Consider the following 9,498-nt stretch of genomic DNA (forward strand, 5'->3'; position numbering starts at 1 on the left):
CTCATAAAGAAAAAGCTTCTAGAGAGGACAACGGCACAATATTATGGGGGTGGGGAGACTGAAGAATTCAAAAGAAAATAAAACAGAGGAAGCAAAAGCAAAATATACCAGAAGAGAGGAATAACCATGGGAAAAGGGAAGAACTATGATCAGAGGTGGCTGTATGAGGCAAGAAACAAAGAGAATAGGATGAACTTAAGATTGCTTGTTTGGATTTTTGTTCAATTCTGCTTCTTACGTTCTAATAAAAACAATGCTGAAATTCCAAACATAATTTCTCAGTTTTTAAGACAGAAAACTGGTGCTCAAAGATATGGTTGCTTAGATTTTCAGAATACCCCAAATAATGATAGGGTACCCAAATGGCCAAAAGTCACCTCAGATGGGAAGTTGTAGAGGGAATTTGATCTGGACTAGTGGAGGCAGTACTCATATTAATGAAACCACAGAGGCAATGTATTAAATTACAAATATCTGTAATATAAAGTACTATAAGTTATCACTCTCCTAAGGAAAGTATTTTCCCAATAAGATTTGAAAACATGCTGAAAATTGGGCCTATATCTATATCTATGTATGCATTCACATACATATGCATATATATTATAAATATATATATGTGTATGTACATATATATATTTCCTGGTAACTTCAAAGAAAGAGGAGGAGAGTTTTTTAGTAAGATGATTCATATATTTGGTTGATTCAATATTGATTCATATGTTGTTTAACTTGGAGGAGACCTCAGAAATGAACAAGCCCAACTCTCTCTTTTTTTTAGGTCATAATGTAATGGTTTTGTGCTGCAAGAGACCTTGGAGGTCATCATATCAGAGGCAAAACACATGGCCCTCTTATTAGTGGGCCTGAACCAGATTAAAATGTAATTGGGAAATATTTAATGAAATGAATAAAAACATAAAACATAGGAGCCATCCCTTAAAATAATTAAAAAAAAAAGTTAGCAAAGCCAGTGAACAAAGGCATTCATTCAGTTTTAAAATTTTATGTGTTTATTTAGTGATATTGTAGAATAGAAGAAATGTGAGGTATCATAATTAACTGATCTAAATGACAGCTAAGACCTATCTAGGTTGGTTTATATTCTCTCACAGACCACACTTTAGTAAATGGAAGAAGCACAAGAAAGAGAGGAGGCCTATTTAGCTCCAATGGAGATGTTATCTTGACAATGGGAGTATTCCCTTCCATCAGGGCTCATTCCAGCTCTTATTATGTATAATACTTGTCCATGTTTTCCAGTATGTCATTCCAAGAATATCTACTCATTGTGCTGGAGATCTTCCTCTAGGGTTTGTCTTTGTACCAGTCTAACAACAGGACTGTCCATCTATTTATCCTTTGCTCTCATTAAATGACCATTCCAACTCCTTTTTCCAATCATATATTTTTCTGAATGATTTCCTTTATACCTACCAGTCATCATTGTAAATACACAATCGCCTCCTTGCATCAACTGTGTGCCTCTGTTGTCCTTTGAGTCACATACAGTTATTGTTTTTTGGAGATGGTGGGATTCTAAGATTTGCAGGCACCAAACATGATAGGGAGAATACTGCTCTTAAAAATATGGGTATTGACTTTTATAATGCGGTAGAGTAGTAAGAAGTTAGAGGTCAGCTGTGTCACCTCAACAAAATACAAGTCAATTATTCCTTATCTATCCTCACAAACAAAAAAAGGGGAAATAGAAAAAGAATTTTAACTGGAGATTACCACAACTGCTTCTGATAAAGCTATACTATCCTGTTGCCATGTAGTCCTACGTCTCTACTAATCCTAGTACTTCAAGTCATGGTAAATTTTTCTCCTCCACAATTTAACAGGGATACTTCCCATTTCCTTGCTTATGTTAGTTCAGAGGTCTGAAGTAGTCAATGTTTTTCCCTGATCCTTTACCTAACATATGGGGGCAGCTAGGTGGTGCAGTGGATGGAGCACCAGTGTAGGAATCAGGAGGACCTGAGTTCAAATCTCACCTCAGACACTTGACACTCACTAGCTATGTGACCTTGGGCAAGTCACTTAGCCCCAGTTGCCTCATCCTGGGTCATCTCCAGTCATCCTGATGAATATCTGGTCACTGGATTCAGATGGCTCTGGAGAAGAAGTGAGGCTGGTGACCTGTACAGCCTTCCCTCACTCAAAACAAAGTCAAGTGCAAGTCATGTCATCATTTCTCTGATGGTATGGTCTTCTTCAGCAATGAAAGATGAACACACATACCTAACATATTGAGGAACTTCACTTTTACCAGATGTGCATCCTCTACCATTACCATCCCAATATAAAACAGTTACTATTGTTTTTAATGAATAATTGTTCTAATGTTTTTAATTGTTTTTAATGAAAATGTACCTTTAAGCCTTTTACTACTTATAATTAAGATTTAAAGTGTTTTACATATGTAAATATTTGTGTGTGGACCTATAACTTAAGTCATATCACCTATTTGTAATGTGGAAACTCAATGTATGATGGCAATGACTCTGTAACATAGTCTGACTGACCTGTGATTTCACTGGTTCCTTGGCAGACTAGAAACTGTCTTGTTTGGGGCATTAAAATGTTAAGTGATTTTCCCAGAGTCATATAATCTATAAGAGGCAGGCCTTGAATCCGGGTCTTCCCAGACTCTAAGGCTAGCACTTTATCCACTATGCCATATTGTCTCAATAATATAAATTACCAATACTGACACAATAGAAAAGTGATCATTTAAACAGACCAATATGAAAGGAAGAAATGACAAATCATCAACACGTCACAAAAGAACAATATGGTTTCTTATATTATTTTATAAGTAAATTTTTTCAAAATGACCAAGAAAATATAATCCCTATTTTGTAAGGGAAGATGGTAGGGTCAAATGAAGGTGTTTTGTTGTTGTTGTTTGGTTTGGTTTTTAGGGATGAGAGATAATCAGGTAGCTGAAGAGTCAGAGGATAAAGAACGGTTGAAAACGGGGGGGGGGAGGAAAAGTTAAAGGGGCAAGATCCAAGAGAATATGGGGGACTACAGAATCAAAAGCCCAAATAGAAGAGTTGACCTGGGTAAGGAGAAGGGTCACTACATCTTCAGAGAATGGGGAATGAGACTGAGTTGATTTGAAGTATGGCAATGAGGAGAAAAGGAAGATCACAATGAATGACCTCAATTTTTTCAGTAAAGTATGAGAAGTCCTCTGAGAGGGACAGGCAATGGGGTGAAATAATGTTGTTGTTGTTTTTTAAAGATGAGAAGATTTGGAACCACTGTGGGGAGTACTAGGATAGACTTAGACACAAAGAAGAATAAGAAAATTTAATAACATATTTTTTCAATTGTTATGGTAAAATGACTTTGTTTCTATTTAACAAACAGAAAAATTCTTAAGGACAAGCTGAATGTGCTTGATTATATTAAAGTAAAAATATTTCTATAGGGAAAATATTTATAGCAAATATTAGGGATTAAAAAGTTGATATCTAAAAATACAGCTATATTAGAATGGTTAAACATTTAAACAGGAAATTCCCAGTTTCTGCTGGATAGTCAGGGAATGTGAATAGACAATTTACAAAATAGGAAATGGAAATTATTAATAATATATTGAAAAAAGTTAAACTTCATTAATAATCAAAGGGATTCAAATTATAACAACTTTGGGGTTTCACCTTACATCCATCAAACTGGCAAACATAAGTTAAGGTAATAAAACTCAGTGATGGCAGAAAGAAGATGGCAGATGAAGAAACTGATATACTTTCACTGCTAGCAGAATTACAAATTATTAGAATTGGGGGGGTATATAGTACAATACAGTATCCAGTACAGGGTAGTACACGGTAAAAGTTACAAAAATAATTACATTTTTGATTCCATAATTTCTAGAGGGAACTAGGTGTCATGGCAGATAGAGTGTTGAACTTAGAGTCAAGAAGACCTGAATTCAAATCCTGACTCAAATACTTAATTAGCTGAGTGACCCTGGGCATATCACTTAATGGCAGTCTGCCTTAGTTTATTTATCTTTAAGATGGGAATAATAATAGCATCTATCTCCCAGAATTGTTGTGAGGATAAAATGAAATAATATTTGTAAAATGCTTGTTTACATTAAAGTGCCATGTAACATTATTATTATCATCACCATCATAATTATTATCTGTGGGGGTGGAGTAGGGTATAGGGGGAGTGGAATATACCCTGAAAATATTATCAAACCAAAAAAAAGAGCTATCACTTCAAAGACTTTTACAGCATCATCATTTATAATTGCAAAATATTTAAAAGCAGTCTAAATTTCCAACAATAACATAATGGTTAAACAAATTATAGTATACTTGATAAAATTCACTGATTTTATTAAAAAAACACATAAGGAATATAAAAAAATCTAGAAAGACCTTTATAAAATACAATACAAAAAGGGGTGGGAAAAGGCAGAACCAGAATTAATCAATCAATGAGCATTTAAGTGCCTACTATATGTCAGGCAATGGGGTTACAAAGGCCAAAAAAATAAAATGAAATAATTCCTTACTTTGAAGAGCTTACATTCTATGGGGGAAACAATCTCTACGGATACATAAGTAAATACAAAAGACCTCATGTTGGAGGTGGTGCTTGAATTGAGTTTTGATGGAAACTAGGGATCTTAAAGATGAGGAAGGAGTGCATTCCAGGCAATAGTTTGGCGTGTGTGTGTGTGTGTGTGTGTGTGTGTGTGTGTGTGTGTTGTGAAATGAACCTCAAAAAGGGCTTCAAATTCCCAAAAAATTAATTCTAGATGAAATAGGACCAAAATCCCATTACGAACATATAAAAAGTAAATGACAAGTGAAAAAGAAACTGATGGAGACTAAGGGGAGAAGTGACATATTACATATTAAAATTTATTTGAATGCAAATAGTTGCAAAGTAAATTCAATGATTTATATTGATATTTAATATTCAGCTTAAAATAGAGCATTAAAGATAAAATCAAAGACTCTTTTTTTATGTCAGGAAGAAGCTTGGGATTGTTGAAATGTTGCACTTTCTTAAAGCAACGCAGCTTGCTCTCTTCCTACCATTCAACTCTGGGCCCAACTCAGTTTCCAGCTGCAGTGCTTGACCCAGACATGATATACTGACTCAGTGAACTGTTTGTTGTTCCAACAAATGCTGGACATCAGTCAGCATTTTTCATCCATTTAGTTTTTTTCCTCTAGGGATTGTTAGGTTGATCTCTTTTGTATAATCATGGATCTCACTGAGAAGGCCTTGTAATGTTCTCATGTTAGATTCAATCAGCACAATGTCATTCACAAAGATTATCTGGAATACCTTACAGTCTGTGGAGAATTCTTCTTTCATTTGGATCCTACATAGAACAACATCCACAAGAGAGAAAAAAAAAACATCTCTGGCAAGAACAAGTTTTCTTGCATGATACTTTGATAAACTTCAATAACCAGAGTGCCATTGACTATATTTTGCTAGGTCAACTACTTTTTTGGAATCAAATATATACAATAGGATCTTATGTTTCCTTGTAACCTTTAGTCTGCTATTCAATTTCCAAGATGTGGACTGTGGAAGAAAATCATTTGTGAAAGCCTGAGTGTTCCTTTTATGTATTTTCTTGAAGCATGCTCTTGGTAAGGAACATATATCTGTATCTATATGTCATTCTCATGAAGGTTTTATGAGAAATATAAGCAAAAGAGCTTGTCTTCTCTATTTTCTTCTTTGGTGGTATTAACATTGTTTTTTCCCTATTATTTTGGTGTTCTCCTTTTCCAGAGATGGATGTTTAAAATTAATTCAATGCTTCCAACATTGTGTTACCTCCAGTAAGTATATCATGAATGTATATTTCAGCTGCTCTGGCAATTCTTTAAGGGCCATTTCTATTTTCTTGGATAAAGATCTGGGACCAAGGTATTGGGGATTACATGTGGTGGTTCCTCTTGTACTACAGATAAAAATGGAAAAAAGAAAAAACACAAAGAGTGCTAAAGGAAACTGTCAGGAGGACAACAAACAGGTTATACTTTTGCAGGAAATGATGATAGTCAAGATTCGTACCTTTGCCTTTTTCTTTTCCATTTTTTGGCACTAATAGCTTGTTTGATTTTGTCAGGTCAAAATAAGTGCAATTGCACTCTTATTTTAGCAAAAAAGTGGTATACCAAAGAATAATTATCTAATACAAATGCACCCTTACTTTTGGAGAGGGAAATGGCAAACCATTCCAGTGTCTTTGCCAAGAAAACCCCAAATAGGGTCATGAAGAGTCAGACTTGATTGACTTGATTGACAATAAGCCCCTACTTTACAAAGTAGCTGCACTCTTGAAAAGTTGAGCATAAACTGAACTTTTGTAAAGTTAATATTATTTTAAAATATATCAGCCCAGTATAATCTAAAAGGATCCCCGAAGTGAAGTTGTGAGCATGGCAAAGAATTATATTGTAATCCAAACTATTACTAATTTATCTGTTAAATAAGCCTAATTGAAACAAACAATGTTAGTTTTTCTTTAAGTGGGGCAGTAGCTAGAGTTCTGTAGGTTTATCAAAGAGAACCATTTTTACCATAGTTATAGTAAAATAAATGTATATTGAGCTGTAGCATATTACAGAATTAAATTAGTTATATTTTATTCAATTTTAATTATTACAAACAGCATATGCAATATAAAATCCTAATGAAATTCATCATTTTGGAAAAGTATATAATTCTACAATGAAAATAATTTGTTTTTGTTTCTTCTGCTTCCCATTCAGCCCCAGAAATGGAGAAAATGAAATCATTGCTGCTCTATCTGCATTAATAAAAATACCTTGCATTCATAAGCTGTTACAATCAAACCTTATATAGCACTGGCATGTCGTATGCTCATCAATGTATTACTTTTCCTGTGGGTTCATTTATAAAGTTTGAATTTTACTTATTCTGTCTTTCAACAGAAGCATGGTTAGTTATCCCTTTCCAAAGCAGGCAGACCAAATTCCCATGATGGTAAGGCAAGAAAACACTGAACCCACTGACTTGTTGCTCCCTACCCAGCACTGGATACGTACAAGTCACTCCACAAACAATTGTACAAATGTTCACTTGCCATCTGGGATTGTCTGACCCTGAACAAAGATGTCAACTAGGTTTGGATTTTATCACACATATTACGGAGCCTGAAAACACAGTCACCCTATTAATGAGCTAATGCATAATATTTATGATTAGACCAGGGACACTACTGTATAATGCTTCCAAACTTTTTTTTAAAAAATCTAATAGCAAAACACATTATCTAATTTAAGATTCATAACAGAAGCAAGAGACTTTCCTCTCTCAATGAAATATTTCTAAATACTTCAAATTTCTAGATATTCCAAAAACACAATCATTTTTCACAAAATTGTCTTTAAAACAGCAGGTTCTTTAATAAAAATGTAACCTGGATATTGATAGCTTAAAAAAACCTTTTATCTTTAATAAAATAAATATCATTAGAAAACTAATGGTTATATTCCATTGCAATAATATAATAATTATTTCCTGTGAAATTCATTAGTTGTCCTTGCTTTAACTGGGTCCATTTTCCTTTTTTTAGACTTAGAAAAATAACATTTATTTCCATTTTACAGATTGGGAAACAGGAACAGGGTGACTATGTCATAAAGCAAAGCAGTAAGGGAGGCAGGATTAAAACCTAAGATGCACATGCTCACTCCAGTTACCTGAAACCAGGTTCACACTTAAGTTTAAGGAATATTAAACTCCCTAAAAATTGTTGACCAGAATTTTGATTCCATCCTCTCTCCCCTTGATTATGATACAAATATGAAAAAGCATGAGGCATTAAAGTTGCACATTATACCTTTACCCAGAAGCCAATCTCCTACTTACTATAGATATTGTCTGTCAAACTTGGATTGTTTTGTTGCTCTATTATGGGCAGAAGCTTAATAAATTCCATTTGATACTAAAGGAGAGATGAGAAGTTGTGGGCTAGGTTAAAATGTGTTTTAAATTCCAGTCCTTATTGTACTCACTGTAAAATGTAACTCACCACACTGACTTTTTCCTTGCCATTTTTGTTTTCCTTTAAAGGAAAAATACTCCTGAAAAATATCTCCCGGTTGGGGCCTGAATTTCAAACATCGACTTTGAAGTGAGATCTTCAGGGGGTGAGATAAATATGCAGAAAAGGAATTCCTGAGTAACACAAGATTCAGGGGATTTTGCATATGGGGGAAGAGGGAAGGATGGGAAAACAGACTCACCCGCATTAGCTGATGCTGCATTTAGGTCAAAGGGCGTAGTTTCAGGGGCCCGTTTCCCAAACCAAGGACAAGTGCATGCAGTACTTGTTTCTGAGGTCACCTTCAGGGACAGGTAAATTATATGGGTTTGGGGGTGGGGTAGGGTGTCTTCGGTACCACGGACAAGGCCTGTCAAGGGGGAAGCAAGAAATCAGGGGAAGAAAGGGAAGGGAAGGCCCACCCAATCCACGTCTAAGATACGGAATGAGGGAATCCCCCCGGCTCAAATCCTCCCACTCCTCCTCCTACCCGGGTGGTTCTAGGCAAATCACTGGGACCTTCCGGGCTCTCAGTTTTCTCAAAAGTAAAATGAAGGGGCTGGACTAGGTGGCCCCCGAAGTCCTTTTTGGATCTAGATCTAGGATACTCTGGCTCCTCGTAACCCACCCCCAGGGTCCCCACCCCCGAAGCCGGACACCTTCGTTCTCCCCACCCTCTCCACCTTTTCTAGCCGCTCTCGCTCTTAACAGCATCGGTCTCTATGGCGACCTGAAACCCCGAATTCCATTGGCCCGTTCAATATGAGGGCCGGGCCAATAGGGTGGGACAGCCTTTTCCTGCCGTCCAATGAAAGCGGGTGCGGAGCAGGTCGGGGGACGGCGGCGTGCTGACGTTCCCGGGAGCCCTAGGCTGGCTGGCTGGCTGACTGACTGACTGACTGGGCGGTGGGGGCTGCTTGGCGGAGCTCGGCAGCACCCAGGCACCGGGGCTGATTCCGTGCTGTCGCCGAGGAAGGTGGCACCATGGGCACCGGGTAGAGGGGGAAGTTGGCCGCCGCCGCCGCCTCCCGGGGGTGGGGTGGGAGAAGTGTTGCAGGGGAGGGGGCGGGCGGGCGGGAGGGGGTTCAGCGGGGGGGTTCGGGGGAAGGGGAGGGAAGCTCCCTTGGCCCTGGCACTTTTTTTTTGGGTGCCGCAGCCGCGACCCCTCCGCGCGGATGTCCCCGATTCCCGGAGCGTCGGCAGCCGCTTCCTAACCTGGAAAGTAAGTGTGCGGCAGGCGGGGAGGGCGCCGAACCTTATCCCCACCCCCCACTCCGTGGCCCTTCACTTCCCGACTCCTGGTACTGTTCCCTCGGCTCACCCCGCAAACCTCGGGATCGGGGCGAGGGTGGGGGAGGGTGTGGGAAGGGGAGACTCCCGTTACAACCGCCCCCACCCACCTACTTCTCTCCTTTCCTGCCCCG

General features: G+C 37.9%; 2 protein-coding genes across 12 annotated transcripts in view; one reads left to right on the forward strand and one right to left on the reverse strand.

Annotated features, from left to right (window-relative positions):
• CCDC148 (coiled-coil domain containing 148) overlaps positions 1-8,903 on the reverse strand; it is a 300,035-nt gene extending 291,132 nt beyond the window's left edge. For 2 of the 4 annotated variants that reach the window (XM_072612054.1, XM_072612057.1), the window contains exons 1-2: positions 8,758-8,903; positions 8,277-8,444 (exon numbers count right to left, since the gene is read on the reverse strand). The gene's annotated coding sequence lies outside the window, so the exon portion shown is untranslated. Of the gene's footprint in view, positions 1-8,276; positions 8,445-8,564; positions 8,709-8,733 lie in introns of those variants that run through there. The other 2 variants (XM_072612056.1, XM_072612055.1) reach the window with 2 other exon arrangements.
• Positions 8,904-9,191: 288 nt separating this feature from the next.
• PKP4 (plakophilin 4) overlaps positions 9,192-9,498 on the forward strand; it is a 256,480-nt gene continuing 256,173 nt past the window's right edge. For 6 of the 8 annotated variants that reach the window (XM_072612041.1, XM_072612044.1, XM_072612045.1 and 3 more), the window contains exon 1: positions 9,192-9,296. The gene's annotated coding sequence lies outside the window, so the exon portion shown is untranslated. The remainder of the gene's footprint in view (positions 9,297-9,498) is intronic. The other 2 variants (XM_072612042.1, XM_072612048.1) reach the window with 2 other exon arrangements.

The sequence above is a fragment of the Notamacropus eugenii genome, chromosome 5, assembly GCF_028372415.1.
Source record: "Notamacropus eugenii isolate mMacEug1 chromosome 5, mMacEug1.pri_v2, whole genome shotgun sequence".
NCBI classification, from domain to species: Eukaryota; Metazoa; Chordata; class Mammalia; order Diprotodontia; family Macropodidae; genus Notamacropus; species Notamacropus eugenii.